The sequence below is a fragment of the Ambystoma mexicanum genome, chromosome 4q, assembly GCF_040938575.1.
Source record: "Ambystoma mexicanum isolate Mex_15411 chromosome 4q, UKY_AmexF1_1, whole genome shotgun sequence".
Classification (NCBI taxonomy): Eukaryota; Metazoa; Chordata; class Amphibia; order Caudata; family Ambystomatidae; genus Ambystoma; species Ambystoma mexicanum.
This window is the reverse complement of record NC_090928.1, coordinates 531,450,807-531,466,294: the sequence shown is the minus strand read 5'-3', so window position 1 is coordinate 531,466,294 and position 15,488 is coordinate 531,450,807. Positions and strand designations below refer to the sequence as shown.

At 39.1% G+C, this 15,488-nt stretch overlaps 1 non-coding gene across 1 annotated transcript; it reads left to right on the top strand.

Moving 5' to 3' along the window:
- The first annotated feature begins 15,179 nt into the window (after window positions 1-15,179).
- TRNAK-CUU (transfer RNA lysine (anticodon CUU)) lies at window positions 15,180-15,252 on the top strand. Its single transcript has one exon. It is a non-coding gene; the product is annotated as a tRNA-Lys (tRNA).
- The last annotated feature ends 236 nt before the right edge of the window (window positions 15,253-15,488 follow it).

The following is a 15,488-nucleotide window of genomic DNA, read 5'->3' as shown; positions in this document are numbered from 1 at the left end:
AAAACAACTAAAATTGTAGTGCTTTTTGACCAAAAAAATACATCCTATCTGTGGAAAACGGCAGTGCAGGGATAGGGAAGAAAACTATAAGCATCCAAAGGAGCCTGGCTAGCTCAGTCGGTAGAGCTTGAGACTCTTAATCTCAGGGTCGTGGGTTCGAGCCCCACGTTGGGCGAAAACAACTAAAATTTTAGTGCTTTTTGACTAAAAAAATAGAAATTGAAAGTCTCTTTACAATATTTGCAATATTTTCATTGTTAACATGCAATATATGAATGCATGTCTGGATGATGTGTAATGGGGCAATACCATACCTTAATGTATTCACTGTAAAATAAAAAGTATGTATCATCTTATTATAAAATAAAGTGGAGAAAACACAAATAAGACTTTCTTTCACACAGGTTCAGTCAGCTATTTCCTTATATTCTTCAAAGCGTTCTGATATTGACTGGTAATTGTGTTTGATACTTTCTTAGACTATTTCTGCCTCTGGCTGATGTGTATTTTCTTTCCAAACTCCACCAGAGCCTATGATTACACAGCATCCTATCTGTGGAAAGCGGCAGTGCAGGGATAGGGAAGAAAACTATAAGCATCCAAAGGAGCCCGGCTAGCTCAGTCGGTAGAGCATGAGACTCTTAATCTCAGGGTCGTGGGTTCGAGCCCCACGTTGGGCGAAAACAACTAAAATTGTAGTGCTTTTTGACCAAAAAAATACATCCTATCTGTGGAAAACGGCAGTGCAGGGATAGGGAAGAAAACTATAGGCATCCAAAGGAGCCTGGCTAGCTCAGTCGGTAGAGCTTGAGACTCTTAATCTCAGGGTCGTGAGTTCGAGCCCCACGTTGGGCGAAAACAACTAAAATTTTAGTGCTTTTTGACCAAAAAAATAGAAATTGAAAGTCTCTTTACAATATTTGCAATATTTTCATTGTTAACATGCAATATATGAATGCATGTCTGGATGATGTGTAATGGGGCAATACCATACCTTAATGTATTCACTGTAAAAGAAAAAGTATGTATCATCTTACTATAAAATAAAGTGGAGAAAACACAAATAAGACTTTTTTCCACACAGGTTTAATCGGCTATTTCCTGATATTCTTCAATGCGTTCTGATATTGACTGGTAATTGTGTTTGATACTTTGACTATTTCTGCCTCTGGCTGATGTGTATTTTCTTTCCAAACTCCACCAGAGCCTATGATTACACAGCATCCTATCTGTGGAAAACGGCAGTGCAGGGATAGGGAAGAAAACTATAGGCATCCAAAGGAGCCCGGCTAGCTCAGTCGGTAGAGCATGAGACTCTTAATCTCAGGGTCGTGGGTTCGAGCCCCACGTTGGGCGAAAACAACTAAAATTGTAGTGCTTTTTGACCAAAAAAATACATCCTATCTGTGGAAAGCGGCAGTGCAGGGATAGGGAAGAAAACTATAGGCATCCAAAGGAGCCTGGCTAGTTCAGTCGGTAGAGCTTGAGACTCTTAATCTCAGGGTCGTGGGTTCGAGCCCCACATTGGGCGAAAACAACTAAAATTGTAGTGCTTTTTGACCAAAAAAATAGAAATTGAAAGTCTCTTTACAATATTTGCAATATTTTCATTGTTAACATGCAATATATGAATGCATGTCTGGATGATGTGTAATGGGGCAATACCATACCTTAATGTATTCACTGTAAAATAAAAAGTATGTATCATCTTACTATAAAATAAAGTGGAGAAAACACAAATAAGACTTTTTTCCACACAGGTTTAATCGGCTATTTCCTGATATTCTTCAATGCGTTCTGATATTGACTGGTAATTGTGTTTGATACTTTCTTAGACTATTTCTGCCTCTGGCTGATGTGTATTTTCTTTCCAAACTCCACCAGAGCCTATGATTACACAGCATCCTATCTGTGGAAAGCGGCAGTGCAGGGATAGGGAAGAAAACTATAGGCATCCAAAGGAGCCTGGCTAGTTCAGTTGGTAGAGCATGAGACTCTTAATCTCAGGGTCGTGGGTTCGAGCCCCACGTTGGGCGAAAACAACTAAAATTGTAGTGCTTTTTGACCAAAAAAATAGAAATTGAAAGTCTCTTTCCAATATTTGCAATATTTTCATTGTTAACATGCAATGTATGAATGCATGTCTGGATGGTGTGTAATGGGGCAATACCATACCTTAATGTATTCACTGTAAAAGAAAAAGTATGTATCATCTTACTATAAAATAAAGTGGAGAAAACACAAATAAGACTTTTTTCCACACAGGTTTAATCGGCTATTTCCTGATATTCTTCAATGCGTTCTGATATTGACTGGTAATTGTGTTTGATACTTTGACTATTTCTGCCTCTGGCTGATGTGTATTTTCTTTCCAAACTCCACCAGAGCCTATGATTACACAGCATCCTATCTGCGGAAAACGGCAGTGCAGGGATAGGGAAGAAAACTATAGGCATCCAAAGTAGCCCGGCTCACTCAGTTGGTAGAGCATGAGACTCTTAATCTCAGGGTCGTGGGTTCGAGCCCCATGTTGGGCGAAAACAACTAAAATTGTAGTGCTTTTTGACCAAAAAAATAGAAATTGAAAGTCTCTTTACAATATTTGCAATATTTTCATTGTTAACATGCAATATATGAATGCATGTCTGGATGATGTGTAATGGGGCAATACCATACCTTAATGTATTCACTGTAAAAGAAAAAGTATGCATCATCTTACTATAAAATAAAGTGGAGAAAACACAAATAAGACTTTTTTCCACACAGGTTTAATCGGCTATTTCCTGATATTCTTCAATGCGTTCTGATATTGACTGGTAATTGTGTTTGATACTTTCTTAGACTATTTCTGCCTCTGGCTGATGTGTATTTTATTTCCAAACTCCACCAGAGCCTATGATTACACAGCATCCTATCTGTGGAAAGCGGCAGTGCAGGGATAGGGAAGAAAACTATAAGCATCCAAAGGAGCCCGGCTAGCTCAGTCGGTAGAGCATGAGACTCTTAATCTCAGGGTCGTGGGTTCGAGCCCCACGTTGGGCGAAAACAACTAAAATTGTAGTGCTTTTTGACCAAAAAAATACATCCTATCTGTGGAAAACGGCAGTGCAGGGATAGGGAAGAAAACTATAGGCATCCAAAGGAGCCTGGCTAGCTCAGTCGGTAGAGCTTGAGACTCTTAATCTCAGGGTCGTGGGTTCGAGCCCCACGTTGGGCGAAAACAACTAAAATTTTAGTGCTTTTTGACTAAAAAAATAGAAATTGAAAGTCTCTTTACAATATTTGCAATATTTTCATTGTTAACATGCAATATATGAATGCATGTCTGGATGATGTGTAATGGGGCAATACCATACCTTAATGTATTCACTGTAAAATAAAAAGTATGTATCATCTTATTATAAAATAAAGTGGAGAAAACACAAATAAGACTTTCTTTCACACAGGTTCAGTCAGCTATTTCCTTATATTCTTCAAAGCGTTCTGATATTGACTGGTAATTGTGATTGATACTTTCTTAGACTATTTCTGCCTCTGGCTGATGTGTATTTTCTTTCCAAACTCCACCATAGCCTATGATTACACAGCATCCTATCTGTGGAAAGCGGCAGTGCAGGGATAGGGAAGAAAACTATAAGCATCCAAAGGAGCCCGGCTAGCTCAGTCGGTAGAGCATGAGACTCTTAATCTCAGGGTCGTGAGTTCGAGCCCCACGTTGGGCGAAAACAACTAAAATTGTAGTGCTTTTTGACCAAAAAAATACATCCTATCTGTAGAAAACGGCAGTGCAGGGATAGGGAAGAAAACTATAGGCATCCAAAGGAGCCTGGCTAGCTCAGTCGGTAGAGCTTGAGACTCTTAATCTCAGGGTCGTGGGTTCGAGCCCCACGTTGGGCGAAAACAACTAAAATTTTAGTGCTTTTTGACCAAAAAAATAGAAATTGAAAGTCTCTTTACAATATTTGCAATATTTTCATTGTTAACATGCAATATATGAATGCATGTCTGGATGATGTGTAATGGGGCAATACCATACCTTAATGTATTCACTGTAAAAGAAAAAGTATGTATCATTTTACTATAAAATAAAGTGGAGAAAACACAAATAAGACTTTTTTCCACACAGGTTTAATCGGCTATTTCCTGATATTCTTCAATGCGTTCTGATATTGACTGGTAATTGTGTTTGATACTTTGACTATTTCTGCCTCTGGCTGATGTGTATTTTCTTTCCAAACTCCACCAGAGCCTATGATTACACAGCATCCTATCTGTGGAAAACGGCAGTGCAGGGATAGGGAAGAAAACTATAGGCATCCAAAGGAGCCCGGCTAGCTCAGTCGGTAGAGCATGAGACTCTTAATCTCTGGGTCGTGGGTTTGGGCCCCACGTTGGGCGAAAACAACTAAAATTGTAGTGCTTTTTGACCAAAAAAATACATCCTATCTGTGGAAAGCGGCAGTGCAGGGATAGGGAAGAAAACTATAGGCATCCAAAGGAGCCTGGCTAGTTCAGTCGGTAGAGCTTGAGACTCTTAATCTCTGGGTCGTGGGTTTGAGCCCCACATTGGGCGAAAACAACTAAAATTGTAGTGCTTTTTGACCAAAAAAATAGAAATTGAAAGTCTCTTTACAATATTTGCAATATTTTCATTGTTAACATGCAATATATGAATGCATGTCTGGATGATGTGTAATGGGGCAATACCATACCTTAATGTATTCACTGTAAAATAAAAAGTATGTATCATCTTACTATAAAATAAAGTGGAGAAAACACAAATAAGACTTTTTTCCACACAGGTTTAATCGGCTATTTCCTGATATTCTTCAATGCGTTCTGATATTGACTGGTAATTGTGTTTGATACTTTCTTAGACTATTTCTGCCTCTGGCTGATGTGTATTTTCTTTCCAAACTCCACCAGAGCCTATGATTACACAGCATCCTATCTGTGGAAAGCGGCAGTGCAGGGATAGGGAAGAAAACTATAGGCATCCAAAGGAGCCTGGCTAGCTCAGTCGGTAGAGCTTGAGACTCTTAATCTCAGGGTCGTGGGTTCGAGCCCCACGTTGGGCGAAAACAACTAAAATTTTAGTGCTTTTGACTAAAAAAATAGAAATTGAAAGTCTCTTTACAATATTTGCAATATTTTCATTGTTAACATGCAATATATGAATGCATGTCTGGATGATGTGTAATGGGGCAATACCATACCTTAATGTATTCACTGTAAAATAAAAAGTATGTATCATCTTATTATAAAATAAAGTGGAGAAAACACAAATAAGACTTTCTTTCACACAGGTTCAGTCAGCTATTTCCTTATATTCTTCAAAGCGTTCTGATATTGACTGGTAATTGTGTTTGATACTTTCTTAGACTATTTCTGCCTCTGGCTGATGTGTATTTTCTTTCCAAACTCCACCAGAGCCTATGATTACACAGCATCCTATCTGTGGAAAGCTGCAGTGCAGGGATAGGGAAGAAAACTATAAGCATCCAAAGGAGCCCGGCTAGCTCAGTCGGTAGAGCATGAGACTCTTAATCTCAGGGTCGTGGGTTCGAGCCCCACGTTGGGCGAAAACAACTAAAATTGTAGTGCTTTTTGACCAAAAAAATACATCCTATCTGTGGAAACGGCAGTGCAGGGATAGGGAAGAAAACTATAGGCATCCAAAGGAGCCTGGCTAGCTCAGTCGGTAGAGCTTGAGACTCTTAATCTCAGGGTCGTGGGTTCGAGCCCCACGTTGGGCGAAAACAACTAAAATTTTAGTGCTTTTTGACCAAAAAAATAGAAATTGAAAGTCTCTTTACAATATTTGCAATATTTTCATTGTTAACATGCAATATATGAATGCATGTCTGGATGATGTGTAATGGGGCAATACCATACCTTAATGTATTCACTGTAAAAGAAAAAGTATGTATCATCTTACTATAAAATAAAGTGGAGAAAACACAAATAAGACTTTTTTCCACACAGGTTTAATCGGCTATTTCCTGATATTCTTCAATGCGTTCTGATATTGACTGGTAATTGTGTTTGATACTTTGACTATTTCTGCCTCTGGCTGATGTGTATTTTCTTTCCAAACTCCACCAGAGCCTATGATTACACAGCATCCTATCTGTGGAAAACGGCAGTGCAGGGATAGGGAAGAAAACTATAGGCATCCAAAGGAGCCCGGCTAGCTCAGTCGGTAGAGCATGAGACTCTTAATCTCTGGGTCGTGGGTTTGAGCCCCACGTTGGGCGAAAACAACTAAAATTGTAGTGCTTTTTGACCAAAAAAATACATCCTATCTGTGGAAAGCGGCAGTGCAGGGATAGGGAAGAAAACTATAGGCATCCAAAGGAGCCTGGCTAGTTCAGTCGGTAGAGCTTGAGACTCTTAATCTCAGGGTCGTGGGTTCGAGCCCCACATTGGGCGAAAACAACTAAAATTGTAGTGCTTTTTGACCAAAAAAATAGAAATTGAAAGTCTCTTTACAATATTTGCAATATTTTCATTGTTAACATGCAATATATGAATGCATGTCTGGATGATGTGTAATGGGGCAATACCATACCTTAATGTATTCACTGTAAAATAAAAAGTATGTATCATCTTACTATAAAATAAAGTGGAGAAAACACAAATAAGACTTTTTTCCACACAGGTTTAATCGGCTATTTCCTGATATTCTTCAATGCGTTCTGATATTGACTGGTAATTGTGTTTGATACTTTCTTAGACTATTTCTGCCTCTGGCTGATGTGTATTTTCTTTCCAAACTCCACCAGAGCCTATGATTACACAGCATCCTATCTGTGGAAAGCGGCAGTGCAGGGATAGGGAAGAAAACTATAGGCATCCAAAGGAGCCTGGCTAGTTCAGTTGGTAGAGCATGAGACTCTTAATCTCAGGGTCGTGGGTTCGAGCCCCACGTTGGGCGAAAACAACTAAAATTGTAGTGCTTTTTGACCAAAAAAATAGAAATTGAAAGTCTCTTTACAATATTTGCAATATTTTCATTGCTAACATGCAATATATGAATGCATGTCTGGATGATGTGTAATGGGGCAATACCATACCTTAATGTATTCACTGTAAAATAAAAAGTATGTATCATCTTATTATAAAATAAAGTGGAGAAAACACAAATAAGACTTTCTTTCACACAGGTTCAGTCAGCTATTTCCTTATATTCTTCAAAGCGTTCTGATATTGACTGGTAATTGTGTTTGATACTTTCTTAGACTATTTTTGCCTCTGGCTGATGTGTATTTTCTTTCCAAACTCCACCAGAGCCTATGATTACACAGCATCCTAAAATTTTAGTGCTTTTTGACCAAAAAAATAGAAATTGAAAGTCTCTTTACAATATTTGCAATATTTTCATTGTTAACATGCAATGTATGAATGCATGTCTGGATGATGTGTAATGGGGCAATACCATACCTTAATGTATTCACTGTAAAAGAAAAAGTATGCATCATCTTACTATAAAATAAAGTGGAGAAAACACAAATAAGACTTTTTTCCACACAGGTTTAATCGGCTATTTCCTGATATTCTTCAATGCGTTCTGATATTGACTGGTAATTGTGTTTGATACTTTCTTAGACTATTTCTGCCTCTGGCTGATGTGTATTTTCTTTCCAAACTCCACCAGAGCCTATGATTACACAGCATCCTATCTGTGGAAACCGGCAGTGCAGGGATAGGGAAGAAAACTATAGGCATCCAAAGGAGCCCGGCTAGCTCAGTCGGTAGAGCTTGAGTCTCTTAATCTCAGGGTCGTGGGTTCGAGCCCCACGTTGGGCGAAAACAACTAAAATTGTAGTGCTTTTTGACCAAAAAAATACATCCTATCTGTGGAAAACGGCAGTGCAGGGATAGGGAAGAAAACTATAGGCATCCAAAGGAGCCCGGCTAGCTCAGTTGGTAGAGCATGAGACTCTTAATCTCAGGGTCGTGGGTTCGAGCCCCATGTTGGGCGAAAACAACTAAAATTGTAGTGCTTTTTGACCAAAAAAATAGAAATTGAAAGTCTCTTTACAATATTTGCAATATTTTCATTGTTAACATGCAATATATGAATGCATGTCTGGATGATGTGTAATGGGGCAATACCATACCTTAATGTATTCACTGTAAAAGAAAAAGTATGCATCATCTTACTATAAAATAAAGTGGAGAAAACACAAATAAGACTTTTTTCCACACAGGTTTAATCGGCTATTTCCTGATATTCTTCAATGCGTTCTGATATTGACTGGTAATTGTGTTTGATACTTTCTTAGACTATTTCTGCCTCTGGCTGATGTGTATTTTCTTTCCAAACTCCACCAGAGCCTATGATTACACAGCATCCTATCTGTGGAAACCGGCAGTGCAGGGATAGGGAAGAAAACTATAGGCATCCAAAGGAGCCCGGCTAGCTCAGTCGGTAGAGCTTGAGTCTCTTAATCTCAGGGTCGTGGGTTCGAGCCCCACGTTGGGCGAAAACAACTAAAATTGTAGTGCTTTTTGACCAAAAAAATACATCCTATCTGTGGAAAACGGCAGTGCAGGGATAGGGAAGAAAACTATAGGCATCCAAAGGAGCCCGGCTAGCTCAGTCGGTAGAACATGAGACTCTTAATCTCAGGGTCGTGGGTTCGAGCCCCACGTTGGGCGAAAACAACTAAAATTTTAGTGCTTTTTGACCCAAAAAATAGAAATTGAAAGTCTCTTTACAATATTTGCAATATTTTCATTGTTAACATGCAATATATGAATGCATGTCTGGATGATGTGTAATGGGGCAATACCATACCTTAATGTATTCACTGTAAAAGAAAAAGTATGTATCATCTTACTATAAAATAAAGTGGAGAAAACACAAATAAGACTTTTTTCCACACAGGTTTAATCGGCTATTTCCTGATATTCTTCAATGCGTTCTGATATTGACTGGTAATTGTGTTTGATACTTTCTTAGACTATTTCTGCCGCTGGCTGATGTGTATTTTCTTTCCAAACTCCACCAGAGCCTATGATTACACAGCATCCTATCTGTGGAAACCGGCAGTGCAGGGATAGGGAAGAAAACTATAGGCATCCAAAGGAGCCCAGCTAGCTCAGTCGGTAGAGCTTGAGTCTCTTAATCTCAGGGTCGTGGGTTCGAGCCCCACGTTGGGCGAAAACAACTAAAATTGTAGTGCTTTTTGACCAAAAAAATAGAAATTGAAAGTCTCTTTACAATATTTTCATTGTTAACATGCAATGTATGAATGCATGTCTGGATGATGTGTAATGGGGCAATACCATACCTTAATGTATTCACTGTAAAAGAAAAAGTATGCATCATCTTACTATAAAATAAAGTGGAGAAAACACAAATAAGATTTTTTTCCACACAGGTTTAATCGGCTATTTCCTGATATTCTTCAATGCGTTCTGATATTGACTGGTAATTGTGTTTGATACTTTCTTAGACTATTTCTGCCTCTGGCTGATGTGTATTTTCTTTCCAAACTCCACCAGAGCCTATGATTACACAGCATCCTATCTGTGGAAAGCGGCAGTGCAGGGATAGGGAAGAAAACTATAGGCATCCAAAGGAGCCCGGCTAGCTCAGTCGGTAGAGCTTGAGTCTCTTAATCTCAGGGTCGTGGGTTCGAGCCCCACGTTGGGCGAAAACAACTAAAATTGTAGTGCTTTTTGACCAAAAAAATACATCCTATCTGTGGAAAACGGCAGTGCAGGGATAGGGAAGAAAACTATAGGCATCCAAAGGAGCCTGGCTAGCTCAGTCGGTAGAGCTTGAGACTCTTAATCTCAGGGTCGTGGGTTCGAGCCCCACGTTGGGCGAAAACAACTAAAATTTTAGTGCTTTTTGACCAAAAAAATAGAAATTGAAATTCTCTTTACAATATTTGCAATATTTTCATTGTTAACATGCAATATATGAATGCATGTCTGGATGATGTGTAATGGGGCAATACCATACCTTAATGTATTCACTGTAAAAGAAAAAGTATGTATCATCTTACTATAAAATAAAGTGGAGAAAACACAAATAAGACTTTTTTCCACTCAGGTTTAATCGGCTATTTCCTGATATTCTTCAATGCGTTCTGATATTGACTGGTAATTGTGTTTGATACTTTCTTAGATTATTTCTGCCTCTGGCTGATGTGTATTTTCTTTCCAAACTCCACCAGAGCCTATGATTACACAGCATCCTATCTGTGGAAAACGGCAGTGCAGGGATAGGGAAGAAAACTATAGACATTCAAAGGAGCCCGGCTAGCTCAGTCGGTAGAGCATGAGACTCTTACTCTCAGGGTCGTGGGTTTGAGCCCCACATTGGGCGAAAACAACTAAAATTGTAGTGCTTTTTGACCAAAAAAATAGAAATTGAAAGTCTCTTTACAATATTTGCAATATTTTCATTGTTAACATGCAATGTATGAATGCATGTCTGGATGATGTGTAATGGGGCAATACCATACCTTAATGTATTCACTGTAAAAGAAAAAGTATGCATCATCTTACTATAAAATAAAGTGAAGAAAACACAAATAAGACTTTCTTTCACACAGGTTCAGTCAGCTATTTCCTTATATTCTTCAAAGCGTTCTGATATTGACTGGTAATTGTGTTTGATACTTTCTTAGACTATTTCTGCCTCTGGCTGATGTGTATTTTCTTTCCAAACTCCACCAGAGCCTATGATTACACAGCATCCTATCTGTGGAAAGCGGCAGTGCAGGGATAGGGAAGAAAACTATAAGCATCCAAAGGAGCCCGGCTAGCTCAGTCGGTAGAGCATGAGACTCTTAATCTCAGGGTCGTGGGTTCGAGCCCCACGTTGGGCGAAAACAACTAAAATTGTAGTGCTTTTTGACCAAAAAAATACATCCTATCTGTGGAAAACGGCAGTGCAGGGATAGGGAAGAAAACTATAGGCATCCAAAGGAGCCTGGCTAGCTCAGTCGGTAGAGCTTGAGACTCTTAATCTCAGGGTCGTGGGTTTGAGCCCCACGTTGGGCGAAAACAACTAAAATTTTAGTGCTTTTTGACCAAAAAAATAGAAATTGAAAGTCTCTTTACAATATTTGCAATATTTTCATTGTTAACATGCAATATATGAATGCATGTCTGGATGATGTGTAATGGGGCAATACCATACCTTAATGTATTCACTGTAAAAGAAAAAGTATGTATCATCTTACTATAAAATAAAGTGGAGAAAACACAAATAAGACTTTTTTCCACACAGGTTTAATCGGCTATTTCCTGATATTCTTCAATGCGTTCTGATATTGACTGGTAATTGTGTTTGATACTTTGACTATTTCTGCCTCTGGCTGATGTGTATTTTCTTTCCAAACTCCACCAGAGCCTATGATTACACAGCATCCTATCTGTGGAAAACGGCAGTGCAGGGATAGGGAAGAAAACTATAGGCATCCAAAGGAGCCCGGCTAGCTCAGTCGGTAGAGCATGAGACTCTTAATCTCAGGGTCGTGGGTTCGAGCCCCACGTTGGGCGAAAACAACTAAAATTGTAGTGCTTTTTGACCAAAAAAATACATCCTATCTGTGGAAAGCGGCAGTGCAGGGATAGGGAAGAAAACTATAGGCATCCAAAGGAGCCTGGCTAGTTCAGTCGGTAGAGCTTGAGACTCTTAATCTCAGGGTCGTGGGTTGGAGCCCCACATTGGGCGAAAACAACTAAAATTGTAGTGCTTTTTGACCAAAAAAATAGAAATTGAAAGTCTCTTTACAATATTTGCAATATTTTCATTGTTAACATGCAATATATGAATGCATGTCTGGATGATGTGTAATGGGGCAATACCATACCTTAATGTATTCACTGTAAAATAAAAAGTATGTATCATCTTACTATAAAATAAAGTGGAGAAAACACAAATAAGACTTTTTTCCACACAGGTTTAATCGGCTATTTCCTGATATTCTTCAATGCGTTCTGATATTGACTGGTAATTGTGTTTGATACTTTCTTAGACTATTTCTGCCTCTGGCTGATGTGTATTTTCTTTCCAAACTCCACCAGAGCCTATGATTACACAGCATCCTATCTGTGGAAAGCGGCAGTGCAGGGATAGGGAAGAAAACTATAGGCATCCAAAGGAGCCTGGCTAGTTCAGTTGGTAGAGCATGAGACTCTTAATCTCAGGGTCGTGGGTTCGAGCCCCACGTTGGGCGAAAACAACTAAAATTGTAGTGCTTTTTGACCAAAAAAATAGAAATTGAAAGTCTCTTTACAATATTTGCAATATTTTCATTGTTAACATGCAATGTATGAATGCATGTCTGGATGGTGTGTAATGGGGCAATACCATACCTTAATGTATTCACTGTAAAAGAAAAAGTATGTATCATCTTACTATAAAATAAAGTGGAGAAAACACAAATAAGACTTTTTTCCACACAGGTTTAATCGGCTATTTCCTGATATTCTTCAATGCGTTCTGATATTGACTGGTAATTGTGTTTGATACTTTGACTATTTCTGCCTCTGGCTGATGTGTATTTTCTTTCCAAACTCCACCAGAGCCTATGATTACACAGCATCCTATCTGCGGAAAACGGCAGTGCAGGGATAGGGAAGAAAACTATAGGCATCCAAAGTAGCCCGGCTCACTCAGTTGGTAGAGCATGAGACTCTTAATCTCAGGGTCGTGGGTTCGAGCCCCATGTTGGGCGAAAACAACTAAAATTGTAGTGCTTTTTGACCAAAAAAATAGAAATTGAAAGTCTCTTTACAATATTTGCAATATTTTCATTGTTAACATGCAATATATGAATGCATGTCTGGATGATGTGTAATGGGGCAATACCATACCTTAATGTATTCACTGTAAAAGAAAAAGTATGCATCATCTTACTATAAAATAAAGTGGAGAAAACACAAATAAGACTTTTTTCCACACAGGTTTAATCGGCTATTTCCTGATATTCTTCAATGCGTTCTGATATTGACTGGTAATTGTGTTTGATACTTTCTTAGACTATTTCTGCCTCTGGCTGATGTGTATTTTCTTTCCAAACTCCACCAGAGCCTATGATTACACAGCATCCTATCTGTGGAAAGCGGCAGTGCAGGGATAGGGAAGAAAACTATAGGCATCCAAAGGAGCCCGGCTAGCTCAGTCGGTAGAGCTTGAGTCTCTTAATCTCAGGGTCGTGGGTTCGAGCCCCACGTTGGGCGAAAACAACTAAAATTGTAGTGCTTTTTGACCAAAAAAATACATCCTATCTGTGGAAAACGGCAGTGCAGGGATAGGGAAGAAAACTATAGGCATCCAAAGGAGCCCGGCTAGCTCAGTCGGTAGAACATGAGACTCTTAATCTCAGGGTCGTGGGTTCGAGCCCCACGTTGGGCGAAAACAACTAAAATTTTAGTGCTTTTTGACCAAAAAAATAGAAATTGAAAGTCTCTTTACAATATTTGCAATATTTTCATTGTTAACATGCAATATATGAATGCATGTCTGGATGATGTGTAATGGGGCAATACCATACCTTAATGTATTCACTGTAAAAGAAAAAGTATGTATCATCTTACTATAAAATAAAGTGGAGAAAACACAAATAAGACTTTTTTCCACACAGGTTTAATCGGCTATTTCCTGATATTCTTCAATGCGTTCTGATATTGACTGGTAATTGTGTTTGATACTTTCTTAGACTATTTCTGCCTCTGGCTGATGTGTATTTTCTTTCCAAACTCCACCAGAGCCTATGATTACACAGCATCCTATCTGTGGAAAGCGGCAGTGTAGGGATAGGGAAGAAAACTATAGGCATCCAAAGGAGCCTGGCTAGTTCAGTTGGTAGAGCATGAGACTCTTAATCTCAGGGTCGTGGGTTCGAGCCCCACGTTGGGCGAAAACAACTAAAATTGTAGTGCTTCTTGACCAAAAAAATAGAAATTGAAAGTCTCTTTACAATATTTGCAATATTTTCATTGTTAACATGCAATATATGAATGCATGTCTGGATGATGTGTAATGGGGCAATACCATACCTTAATGTATTCACTGTAAAATAAAAAGTATGTATCATCTTATTATAAAATAAAGTGGAGAAAACACAAATAAGACTTTTTTTCACACAGGTTCAGTCAGCTATTTCCTTATATTCTTCAAAGCGTTCTCATATTGACTGGTAATTGTGTTTGATACTTTCTTAGACTATTTCTGCCTCTGGCTGATGTGTATTTTCTTTCCAAACTCCACCAGAGCCTATGATTACACAGCATCCTATCTGTGGAAACCGGCAGTGCAGGGATAGGGAAGAAAACTATAGGCATCCAAAGGAGCCCGGCTAGCTCAGTCGGTAGAGCATGAGACTCTTAATCTCAGGGTCGTGGGTTCGAGCCCCACGTTGGGCGAAAACAACTAAAATTGTAGTGCTTTTTGACCAAAAAAATACATCCTATCTGTGGAAAACGGCAGTGCAGGGATAGGGAAGAAAACTATAGGCATCCAAAGGAGCCTGGCTAGCTCAGTCGGTAGAGCATGAGACTCTTAATCTCAGGGTCGTGGGTTCGAGCCCCACGTTGGACGAAAACAACTAAAATTGTAGTGCTTTTTGACCAAAAAAATACATCCTATCTATGGAAAACGGCAGTGCAGGGATAGGGAAGAAAACTATAGGCATCCAAAGGAGCCTGGCTAGCTCAGTCGGTAGAGCATGAGACTCTTAATCTCAGGGTCGTGGGTTATAGCCCCACGTTGGGCGAAAACAACTAAAATTTTAGTGCTTTTTGACCAAAAAAATAGAAATTGAAAGTCTCTTTACAATATTTGCAATATTTTCATTGTTAACATGCAATGTATGAATGCATGTCTGGATGATGTGTAATGGGGCAATACCATACCTTAATGTATTCACTGTAAAAGAAAAAGTATGCATCATCTTACTATAAAATAAAGTGGAGAAAACACAAATAAGACTTTTTTCCACACAGGTTTAATCGGCTATTTCCTGATATTCTTCAATGCGTTCTGATATTGACTGGTAATTGTGTTTGATACTTTCTTAGACTATTTCTGCCTCTGGCTGATGTGTATTTTCTTTCCAAACTCCACCAGAGCCTATGATTACACAGCATCCTATCTGTGGAAAGCGGCAGTGCAGGGATAGGGAAGAAAACTATAGGCATACAAAGGAGCCCGGCTAGCTCAGTCGGTAGAGCGTGAGACTCTTAATCTCAGGGTCGTGGGTTCGAGCCCCACGTTGGGCGAAAACAACTAAAATTGTAGTGCTTTTTGACCAAAAAAATACATCCTATCTGTGGAAAACGGCAGTGCAGGGATAGGGAAGAAAACTATAAGCATCCAAAGGAGCCTGGCTAGCTCAGTCGGTAGAGCTTGAGACTCTTAATCTCAGGGTCGTGGGTTCGAGCCCCACGTTGGGCGAAAACAACTAAAATTTTAGTGCTTTTTGACTAAAAAAATAGAAATTGAAAGTCTCTTTACA